This window comes from Equus asinus, chromosome 15 (assembly GCF_041296235.1).
Source record: "Equus asinus isolate D_3611 breed Donkey chromosome 15, EquAss-T2T_v2, whole genome shotgun sequence".
Taxonomy (NCBI): Eukaryota; Metazoa; Chordata; class Mammalia; order Perissodactyla; family Equidae; genus Equus; species Equus asinus.
Window position 1 is genome coordinate 38,994,843 of NC_091804.1, and position 11,505 is coordinate 39,006,347.

The 11,505-nt window shown below is 59.0% G+C and overlaps 1 long non-coding RNA gene across 1 annotated transcript; it reads right to left on the bottom strand.

Moving 5' to 3' along the window:
• Positions 1-1,696: 1,696 nt before the first annotated feature.
• LOC139040272 (uncharacterized) lies at positions 1,697-11,260 on the bottom strand. Its single transcript, XR_011494442.1, has 3 exons — positions 10,903-11,260; positions 9,804-9,929; positions 1,697-1,884 (listed from the first exon to the last, which is right to left on the bottom strand). It is a non-coding gene; the product is annotated as an uncharacterized lncRNA (long non-coding RNA).
• Positions 11,261-11,505: the final 245 nt, after the last annotated feature.

Below are 11,505 nucleotides of genomic sequence, written 5' to 3' on the forward strand. Positions count from 1 at the left end.
CTCACAGCCCCTCCCTCCTTCCAGAGAAAGCACCTCCCTGACTTTTAGGGCTGTGATGTGTGTTTCTTTATAGTCTTACCTCTGTGTGTGTCCATAGACACTATATTTTGTCTTGCCCATTTTTGTAAAAACTTGGTGTTGGCCTGGTGCCATAGTGGTTAAGTTCAGGAACTCTGAGTCAGTGGGTTTGCAGGTTCAGATCCCAGGTGTAGACCTATACGCCGCTCACCCAGCCATGCTGTGGCAGCATCCGGCATACAAAATAGAGGAAGTTTGCCATAGATGTTAGCTCGGGGCCAATCTTCTTCACCAAAAAAAAAAAAAACAAACAACAACAACACACACACACACACACACAAAAAACCAGGTATCTTTCAAGCCTTTTCGTTTGTTTCCCCTCCATCCCGTTCTTCCTTACAGTGTTATCAGTTGCAGAACATGAGCCCTCTGACCTGTAGACTTTCCCCAGGACTGGCTTGTGTTGATGGTAGCTCTGTGATGTGTTCCACATGCCCTGTGCTTGGCATTTCCTGCAAAATGGCAGCCGGGTCCAGAGGCTGGATCAGGGATGTTGGTGGCGAGTGAGGGTGTGAGGGGAGGGCCTGGTGTGAGTGGGCAGCCCCCAAACGCAGCAGCCGAGACTGTTCAGGGGCCCCATGGCCCAGCCACGGCTCAGCCTGGCGAGACTCCCAGCTTGACAGCCCCTCTGGCCCCTCTCCCCGGCGCAGACACGCCCGCCCGCCTCGGGGAACGTTCCCGTGGGAGCTGGTGGCAGAATGGCCCACAATTGGAGCCGTTCCTCGTCCCTAAAATTATCTCCCATCTGGAAACGGTTTCCAGACCCTGCCCAGGAAACAGTTGGTGGTGCAGGAAACATTTTTCTATTAAAAACAGAAAAGACCAACCACTGAATGCTGAGTCTCTGCAGCCCAGGAGGCCTGGCTGAGCGCCAGCTGTATACGTTGCTTGTGGGGCTCTGCGGGGGGGGGGGGGGGGGAGCAGACGGTGAGACGGACAGTCAGGGCTCTGCTCACGGGACCCCCGCCCACCTCGGCCTGGACGTGGGGTTTGTGGACACAGGGCCCGAATGAGCTGAGGAGAAGGGTTTGGTCTGGGGGTGAGCGGCTTGTCCAGCCACCGGGCAGCTCAGGAGCGCGGGCTGTTCCAGGTCTGCGGGGCCGGGTCACAGAGAGGCGGCTTCCCCTGCAGGGGGACCCTGCCACTGCTCTGAGCATCTCAGGAGCAAAGCTCCCTCTGCCGGCATCTCCGTGGCGCCTCGCTAACCCTCTCTCCCTCCCTTTCACCGAAGCTCCAGCAGCCTCTGTGTCCAGGCTGGGCTGGCAACAGCCTCCGACAAGAAGGGGATGACGTTGTGGGGCTCTCTTTGGGTGTATTTTCATCATCTTCCATTCGTGATAAATGATATAGGTTCTCCATTTGTGCTATTGATATACAGTTTCTTTTGTACAGAAACAGGTTTAGGTAAAAAAAAAAAAAAAAGGCAAGTGGGGAGTCCATTTAGAACACAGAGGAAGGAAGACAGAGCACGGATGACACAACCCTGGGAGCCGAAGGGAGTTCTGGAGACTCAGGTGCCAGGGTTACAAGGGCAGACGCCAGAGCCTGCGGGCCTGGGCTGGGATCCTGGTTCTGACACTTGTGGGCTGTGTGATCTTGGGCAAATCACTTGCCCTCTCTGAGCGTTGGTTCTTTATTTGTAAAAGAAAGGAAAATAACAGCACTTCTTGCACACGGTTATTTCTGAGGATTGGATGAGACGATGCGGGGAAACACTCCACACAGCTCCAGGCACGTGGAGGACTCAGTCAACTCACTCGTTCCGCCAGAACTCAGTGAAGGTCTCTCCGGAGTTCCTGGTGTTTCCTGGAAAAGCAGCAGAGCCTGGAGGTTCACAGGGCAGGTTCAAACCCCAGCCCGCCTCTTAGCGGCCGTCTGGGCAAGCTGTCCTCACCTCTCCAAGGCCCAGCTGCCCCATCTGTAAAAGGGGCACATTGATAGTCCTTTGAGGTTCCCACAGGACTTGAGGGCCGTCTCTGGGACCCCGTGGCACCCTGCGCGGCCTGTGTCTGAGCCCAGCGGTCTGCCCTTCCTCTAAGTCTCAGCGAACTGAGACTCAAGTTCTCTCTGCCTATCCTGCCTTCCCTCCATCTTTTTTATGCCATTTTAGCCAGACTCAGCCATTGAGGTCCCTTGAGCCACCCCAGGGCCTTTGCACACACTGTTCCTCTGGTCTGAAACATCCTCCTGCTTTCACCTGGGGGACCGTTGTTCCTCCCTGAAAAATCCGGTGGGCTCCTGATTTCCCCCCTCACCCTAAAGCACCTGCGAGGCCGGGCCAAGCTTCGCCTCTCGGCGCTCCCCCAGGCTCCTGGTTCTTCGGCATTTTCTGATTCTCTGGTACGGAGGGCCCATGAACCTTTTAAGCAAATTGCTGTGCTCTACTGCAGTCCACCGTCTTGGGTTCAAGGGTCTGCCTCCCCTTCCTCAGCAGGCAGTTACACGCCCCCTCCCCAAGGAGACCTCGCCAACGTCTGCTGCATCCCAGCGTGTGATCCAAGGGCGCGCCAACTGCCTGCAGACCCCAAGGGCGATGTGCACCGGCACCGCCTCCGGCTCCCGACCTCGCCTGTCGTCCGGCCTCCGCGACCGCCTCCGAGCAAGGGGGCAATAACAGTACCCGCCCCACTCTGGTTGTTGGGAAGGCGGAACGCGTCGACGTGCGGGGAGCTCTTAGCTCGGGGCCCCGGAGGACATCCGCGCCGGATGCGCGACAGGCCCTCCTGGCAGGACTGCACTGGACCCGGGGGAGGCCGGCGCGGCGCGGAGAGCGGGGGGGGGCGCGGAGAGCGGGGGGGGGCGCGGAGAGGGAGGGGGGCGCGGAGAGCGGGGGGGGGCGGAGAGCGGGGGGGGGCGCGGAGAGCGGGGGGGGCGCGGAGAGGGAGGGGGGGCGCGGAGAGGGAGGGGGGACGCGGAGAGCGGGGGGGACGCGGAGAGCGAGGGGGCGGCGCGGAGAGCGGGGGGGGGCGCGGAGAGCGAGGAGGGGCGCGGAGGGCGAGGGGGGCGCGCTCCCTCCGGGCGCGGGAGGACCGAGGGCCGGCGTCGGCCCGGGCTCCGCTGCCCCCTGCTGGCCACTCTGCAGAATGGCAGCGCTTCCCTGCGCCCAGCGCGTCCCCGACCCTCACCCCCGGGGGGCGGGGGGAGGGCACCCGACCTGCTCCGAGGGACACGTCCTGCCGCTGGCCGTGGGACCCTCGGGTTCTCCCCGGAAACTGGGGTAGGAGAGCGGGCCTCACGGTGCCCGGGGACAGGTGCCATTCCTCACCCACCAATGTCCTTCCCTCAACACCAGCATGTACTGAGCACCCACTGTGTGCGAAGGATGAAGAAGACCGAGCCCCGCGCCCTCCCCTGAGGGGCTCGGCGGGTGGAGAGGGCAGGAGGAGAAGGCGGCTGGGAATGGTGACTGAAGTGTGGCCCTGTCCGTACTGAGCACCCACTGGGCGCCACTGACGGGTCTAAACACGTGTGGAGTGACACATCTAAAGCCCTCAGAACGCAATGAGGTGGGCACTTTTATTCCTCTTAGGAAGCTGAGGCCCAGAGAGGTTAACTAGCCTGTCCTATGAGGCACAGCCTTGCTCGTGGAGGTGGGACTAGAACCCGCAGAGTTCTAGTGTGAGGCCGGGGAGGTTGTGCAGATCCATCCATCCATTTTAATCCACAAATACTTGTGGAGCACCGACTGTGTGCCGGGCACGGTGCTGGATGCTGGGGAAAGAGCAGGGTCCAGGCCCCAGGGAGCTGTTCACGTGGCGGAGACGGGCAATAAACAAGAAAAATAAGCGAAATATACGTCCCTTGGTGATTGTTGCTGAATATAAAAAACAGAGCGCAGACGGAGGAGGAGAGCTGAGTGTGTTTCGGTTTTAAACAGTGGGGCGGGGGCCATTTAGGGCTTTCGACTTTCCCGGTGGATAACGTGGGAGCCACGGAGGGTTCTGAGCACGGGAGGGACGGGGGTGACAGCCAGCGAGGGGTCGGGGGACTCCCAGCGCATCTGGGGAGGGGGAGCCGCCCTTGAGCTGGAGGCCGCAGGTCCACACGCGTCCACTGGAGCCGTGGACGAGCCGCGGTGGCAGGTGTCACCCGGACGCTGGAGGACCGTTCGGGGCCCGGCTCCTCCCGGGGATGCTGCCGCGCCTCGTGACGCCACCGGGCGGTGCCAGCGCACAGCGGGCCGGTCCGAGGCCGGCGGGGGACCGGGGACCGGGCGGGTCTCAGCCGTCCTGTGCGTTGTAGGGCGCGCGGCAGCGTCTCTGGCCTCCCCTCGCTCGAGGTCAGCAGCGCGTCCCCCCTCCCCAGTGTCACTGCCCAAACCGTCTGCAGACACTGCCGCTCATCCCCCGGCAGGGGAAAGTCGCCCGGGAGCAGCGAGAGCCGCTGCCTGGGTGCCTGCTCAACAGCGTGCGTTTACTGAGCGCCTACTGTGTGCCTGAGCCCAGGGGACCTACCTCCAGCAGGGTTGCCACCCAAACAGAGCTGGCCCCTTCGGGACGGTGGGGCACCAAGGGCCAAGTTCATCCGCCCCACGGGGGAGAGGAGCCCTGGGTCAGTCCAGGTTTTGCCATTCACACATTTAGCTGTGTGACCTCGGGCAAGTCAAAGTAGGTGTCTTAGCCCCTGTTTCCCCACATGTGGAATGAGGTAGAGTCCATTTTGGAGGCAAGCCCCATGCTGGGGTCTGGGATCCAGCCATGGCAAGGCCACAGTCCCCTGCGGGAGCTCACAGGCTTGGACACACGGCATCCGCAACGTGAATGCTGCACCTGCTGGTGCGGACATGAGCCCCCGCTCCCGGATGCTCCCCTGTTAGGTTTCCTCCACACCCTCACCTGGCACACCAAGGGCTTTGCTCACTTCTCCAGTTTATCCCCAGGCTCCCAACGCAAGAACGTGAGCTCCCTGAGGACAGAGGTTTTTTGTCACAGTTGTTCACTGCTCTATCTCCAGTGTCGGGACGATGCCTGGCACAAAGTAGGGGCTTCGTTTGGGTGGGTGAATAAATTCCCTTCTTCCATTTTGGCCCCCAGATAGTCCGTTCTCCACAAGGCAGCCTGAGGGACCCCGTGGAAACCCACGTCAGATCACGTCCCTTGGAACTCTCCTCACTCAGAGTAAAAGCCAAAGTTCACGGCCTGTAAAGTCCTATGTGATAGACACCACCCCATCTCATCTCCCTGACCTCATCTCCCCCTACTCTTCTTTCAATCACTCTGTGCCAGACACATTGGCCTCCTCAAGACTGAGACTCCTCACACACATGGGCATATTCCTGCCTCAGGACCTTTGCACTTGCTGTTCCCTCTGTCTAGAACTCTCTTCCCCCAGATATTGGCATGGCTCTTCCCTTTCATCCAGGTCTCTGCTCAAATCTCACTGCCTGGGAGAGGCCCCCTGTTCCAGGCACTCTATCCAATTACCTGATTCTTCTGATAGCACGTATCCCTAGCAGAAAGGATCTTGTTGAAGTGTCAACTTCTTATTGTTGGTCTCTGCCACACAACAGACAAACTGCCCTCTTGGCACTCATATTCTAGTGAGCCAGATGGTCAGGAAAGTCCTCTTTGAAGTGGTGACATCTGAGTGGTGACTTGAAGGATGAGAAGAAACTGGTTGTGGGAAAAATTGAGGAAAGATCCCTCCTGGCAGAGGGAATAGCAAGTGCAAAGGTCCGGGGGCTGCTTAACCACAGAGCAGTCTGGGCACTCTGCTACTTTGGGTGGTGGGTTCCCAGGCCACACACAGCTCCTGGCTGAGAGCCTTGAATTGTCAGGAAGCCATGTGGTGTGGACAGGGGCTGGGCTAGACCTAGCCACACAAAGGCCCATTGACAGCGGAACGGGGAGGGCAGCCCAAGCAGGCGGCTCCCTCTTGTCCGCTCCCAGGAAGCTCTGGCTGGGAACAATCGAAGGTCTGGAGATTCCCAGGAGACTCAAGTTTCCCTGGGGTGGGATTGGGGGGCAGGGAGAGAAACGCAGGTGGCCTGGTCACTGGGACAGGCGGGGCAGCCACGGAAGAGCTTTGAGCTCCCACGACCCTGTTCTAAACCCAGCCCCACCCCTCGCTAGCTGGGTGACCTTGGTCGCTTCGGTTCCCTCATCTCTAAAATGGGGCGAAAAACAGACCGGCCTTACAGGGGTGGCATGGAGCCACGTGGAGCACAGCGAGAAGCAGGCGTGACCCAGGAGGCCCTCGATGGCGGGTGGTCAGCTGGGGTGGCCAGCCATGGGGTACTAAGCATGAAGACCAGCAGGGAGCATGGGTTGGGTTTCTGGTTCAGACAGCCTGGGTTTGACTCAGATCTCCCGCCTTCTAGCTTGGGGCAGGTGTGATCTCCCCATTCCATGCCTCAGTTTCCCCATCTGTAAGACAGGGCTAACGAGAGCCTTATACGGGGCCATAACTCGGAAGCACCCAGCATGGGGGCCTGGCACTGTGCATTCAGAATGGTCCAGAGCTTCCGAGGGCAGCCTCAGGCGGGCAGGTGGGGGTGGGGGAGGGCATGTTCCCTACAGGCTGATCACAGGCAGGGGTTCTGGAAAGACCCACTAAATAGCTAAGACAGCAGAGCAAGGACATGAAGAATGCACCTGGGGTCAGTCTGCCAGGTTCAAGTCCCATGTTCTAGGCGTGTGTCCTTGGGCAAGTTACTAAACCTCTCTGTGCCTTGGTGCCTTCTTCTGTGAAACACGGATAAGGGCCACGGGGTCGGTGTGAGGTCCTGATAAGAGAAGGTCCATGCAAAGAATGGCTGACAGGCTGGGGCCCAATTTGATGACACAGAACCAAGAAGGCCTCAAGGCTCACGGGAGCTGGCGGGGGGACAGAGGTGCAAGCAGGGCCTGGACGGGCCGTGAGCCCCGTGTTTGCGTGAACACGTCCACAGCTCGGCTGCAGGTTGGGGGGAACCATGTCTCGGGCTGGGGGAGCAGCAAGAGCAGAGCCCCTGGGAACGGAAAGCACCGAGCGGAGGCGGGGGCTCCTGCAGACGTCCCTCTAGAACCACGACTGGACGCAGATAAGGGAGCATGCCACGCTGAGATAGGGCCCTGGACTCTGGCCTGGGGTGATAGGGAGCCACAGAGGGTTGGGAATTGAGGACCAAGCCGTCCCTCCCATGGAGGTGGCACAGCCAGGATCCCCACTTCACAGCTTCCTCCCCGGCCCCTGCTCGGAGCTGCCACGCAGCAGGTGCTGGGGGAAATGGGTCTGAAGGAATAAATGGCGAATGAGAACCCAGCCCCTGAGAGCTGGCCCTGGCCTTGACTTTCTCCATGCACACAGCACTAGGTGCCTTGAGCGATCTAGCAATAGTTCTAGAAAAGTTACAGCAGCTAGTGTTCGTGGCGCATCTCCCAGGTGCCAGGTCCTGCCAGATCGGCATTCGTGGAGCCCACGCTTCCGCGACAGATGAGGAACAGGGAAGGAACAGACAACTCCTTCAGACAGAGTTCAGCGCCGTGGGGCCAACAAGGCAGTGGTGGCGGGGGGCCGGGCCTCTCTGAGGACCAGCTGGGAGGGGAGCGCTGCAGGAGCACGGAGGGGATGCAGAGGGAAGGGCGATGTCCTGAGGTGGGACTGAGCTCAGGGGGATGGAGGAGCGGCGAGGAGGCCAGAGTGGCGGCGGGGAGAGAAAACGGGGCACGAGGGGCGCAGGCCTGCAAGGCCTGGTGAGAGGAGGAGAGGACTTTCTCCCCAGGGCAGTGGGGCAGCTCCGGAGGGGGTGAGCAGAGGAGAAGCTTCATCTTATTTGTAGTTTGCATCCTCCTAACCAAAGGGCTTAACTGCCATTATCACCCCCAGTTCACAGACGAGGAAGCCGAGGAAGCCGAGGCTCGAGAGTTTTCAGGATCCTCCTTCGGTCCTAGGAGGCAGAGCCAGGACTCCACCTCAGCCTGTCTGTCTCTGCGGCCTGCGGGGCTGGAGGGGGACTGGAAGAGGCCTGCTGGACCCAGCACAGAGGTCTCCTGAGCCACCGGGTTGGGCCCAGAGAAACCTCTAGCAGCCTGGAGCTGCCTCCAGGAGGTGTCCTCACAGCGTCTGTCCTCGGCATCTGCCCCAGGGCCTCCCAAGCACAGTCAGGCCCTTTCTGCTCCCCAGGCGGCCGGCCACTGCCACCTGGGCTGAATGCCCCATAGGATACAGGGCGGGGGCGGGGGGGGGCGGGGGGGGGAAGCTGCCGCCAGATCTGCCCTCCTCCCGTTACTTGCTGTGTGGCCTTGGACAACCCCCCACCGCCCTCTCTGGGCCAACCTTGCACCTGTTGTCTGGCCCAACCCCTATGTCGGCAGTGCCCCTCCCTTCGTACTGCGTGGATTCCTGGCCGACAGCTGATACTGGGTCCAGGCTGGAGGGCAGAAGGGCAGGACAGATAAACTCTGGCAGTGGAGAGCCCCCGGGGGGGCCATAAGCCCAGACTCCTGTGGGTGCGGCAGACGCCAAGGTTGCCTCAACAGAACCCCAGGGGCCCAGGCCCCACCCAGATAACATGAGCCAAGAAGAGGGGGACTCCGGGGGCAGAACCTGACTTCTGTAAGACGAAGGAAGGGTGGGAGGAACCATGTCACTTAATCTTCATAACAACAATGATGATGATGATGATGATGCCCATTTTGCAGATTAAAAAACTAAGACCTAGAGAGGAAACGCCCCTGCTCAAAGTCCCCGAGCCAGCAAGCGCAGATATGGGATCGCATCCAGAGCCTCTTCCACGAGGCCTGGCAGCCCCTCAGACTTGAAAACTTTCATTCCCCCCCCCAAAAAGTACAACACTTTGGGCGGAGTCTCCAGGGGCCAGCCAGGCCTGGTTGTGAATCTTGGAGCAAGGCAGTGTTGGACAATGCAGCCGGGTGGGCCTGGTGGAACCTGGTGGGCTCCCCGGGGACAGTCCAGGACAACACAAACTGAGGAGCGTCGGCCATCGCAACTGCCTCCCTGCTGAGCCTGCTCTGTCCCGGGGACCTGTCACCTCAACACCCAAGTCATCTGGGGCCTGTGTGGCCCATTTTGGAGTCGTAAAAATGGAGGCCCGGAGCGTCCTTAAGTTGCCCAAGGTCACACGGGGAGAGAGCGGACACAATTGGTGATGCCCACGGAATAGGAGGCCTGGCGCCGTGTGCTCCCTCTGGGCCACTCGGGGATATTCTCCCAGCAATTGCCCCTTGGTGCAGCCCCAGTTTCTCCCTCTCGGGACCTCTTGTGTTGAAAACATCAAATGCCCTCCCCGGATCCCGTCGTCTTCCCACAAGCGCCCCGTTCCTCCATTCCCTGCCAGAGGGAGCTTCTGGTGAGCCTCGTCCATGCTCCCTGATCCAGTTCTCACCCCATGCCACCCCTCCTCAGTGTCCTCCAACCAGGCTGCCACCCTCTGTGCCACCAAATGGCTCTTGAGGTCACAATCCCGCTGCCAAGTCCAGTCGTGGTCACCTCTCAGCAACCTTCTCCCCGAGCTCCATCTTTGGGCCCCGCCCCCAGCCACGTCCTTGGCGACCTCACTCCTTCCGCTGCTTTAAGTAACCACGTGCGCAAGGAACTTCGCATTCCCATCAGCATCCCCATCGCCCCTGGGCTCTGGGCTGGGCTGTCTAACTGCCACCGGAATACCCTAAAAAGACGTCTTGATTCCCCCAAACACCCATTCCTCCCCCCAGCCCCACCCCCAACCTCCAGTCTTTGCTCCGCCACCCCCCAGTAACCCAAGCTCCAAGGTCCGTTTCTCTCACCGCCACCTCCACTGTCTGTCCTGAATCGTCCGCTTCTCTCCAGCTCCACCGCCATCCTCACCTACAGCCTCCACACTGGTCTCTCTGCTGCCACGTTTGCTCCTCACAGCAGATTAGAGGGAACTTCTAGAAACGAAAATCAAAACATGCCACTCGCCTGCTGAAACCCTCCAGTGGCCTCCGGCTGCCCTTCCAAAAACTCCAAAGTTCTCACCATGGCCTCCGAGGCCCTGTCTTGCCTCCTCTCTCCCTTTCAGCCACACTGGCTTCCTTTCACTTTCTCTGACAAGCCAAGTTCTTTCCTGCCTCAGGGCCTTTGCACTTCTCTTCCCGCTTCCTGTAACTCTTTCCCCTGTTCTTGTCATAACTGCCTCTTTCTCTTCTTGTAAACCCCAGTTGAATCATCACCTCCCCAGAGGTCTCTTCCCTGACCATCCAATCGGAGGCACCCCACCCTGTGTCCTGGTCGCTCTCAACCCTGTCTCCCTCTTTATTTCCTTGATAGCTCTGGAAGTCACTTATTGATTTGTTTGCTTGTTTATTGTCTATCCACCCCTCCACTCCAGAATGTTGGTCCCATGAAGGCAGGAATTTATGTCTGTCTTCTTCACTGCTGTAGACAGAAGCCAGGTGCACAGCACAGTGTCTAGCACATGATAGATGTTCAATAAGTATTTGCTGGATGGATGGATGGATGAGTGAATACATGGATGGATGGATGGATGGGTGGAGGGATGGATGGATGGATGGGTGGATGGATGGATGGATGGATGGATGGATGGATGAGTGAATATATGGATGGATGGATGGATGGGTGGAGGGATGGATGGATGGATGGATGGATGGATGGGTGGGTGGATGAATGAATTATGGATGGATGGGTGGTTGGTTGGGTGGATGGAGGGGTGGATAGATGGATGGATGAGTGAATATATGGACGGATGGAGGGCTGGCTGGCTGGCTGGTTGGATGGATGGATGGAGGAGAGGATGAGTGAATATATAGATGGGTGGAAGGATGGGTGGATGGATGAGTGAATATATGGATGGACAGATGGATGGATGGATGGATAAACAAGATAAATGAAACTAAATCTCACCTTTAATCATGCCATTCTCCCACTCAAGAGCCTTCCTTGGCTCCCCACTGCCCATCGCAGCAAACTCTTCTTTGTGACAGTCAAAACTTTCTGAACTGGTCCCAAATAGGATGCTCACTGTACCCCCAGAAGATGAAAAAACTGTTCAGACTGAACCATTAGGAAGTGGGTCAGTTAGCTGTCTGACTCCCCGACCTGGCCATGAGCCATTTGAGAGCAGGGTCTCTGTCATCTTCATCTCAGTATCTCAGCATTTAGCCCCGGCCAGCAGCAGCAGAGAGGTCCAATGAACAAACACACGAGCGAGGGAGAGAGTGAGGGAAAGCCGCCTGCTGTGACCACGAAGCCAGCAAGTGAGAAGTCTCCGGAGCAGGAGGCCTCAGACCCAGAGGGTGCAACTTTTCAAATTTAGAATGTGGGCAGTTTCACTGTTTTGGGTCACTGCTCCTGGTCGGGGTTTCGGAAGTGTGCAAAGCTGGGGCTTTGTGATGACTGGGAACTTTGAGACCTAGCAGAGATGAGGCTGGCAGCGACGCTCAGGACGGGATGATTTGAATGACAATGACCAGACCTTCCAACTACAAGCGCTGTGCAGTGTCAGAG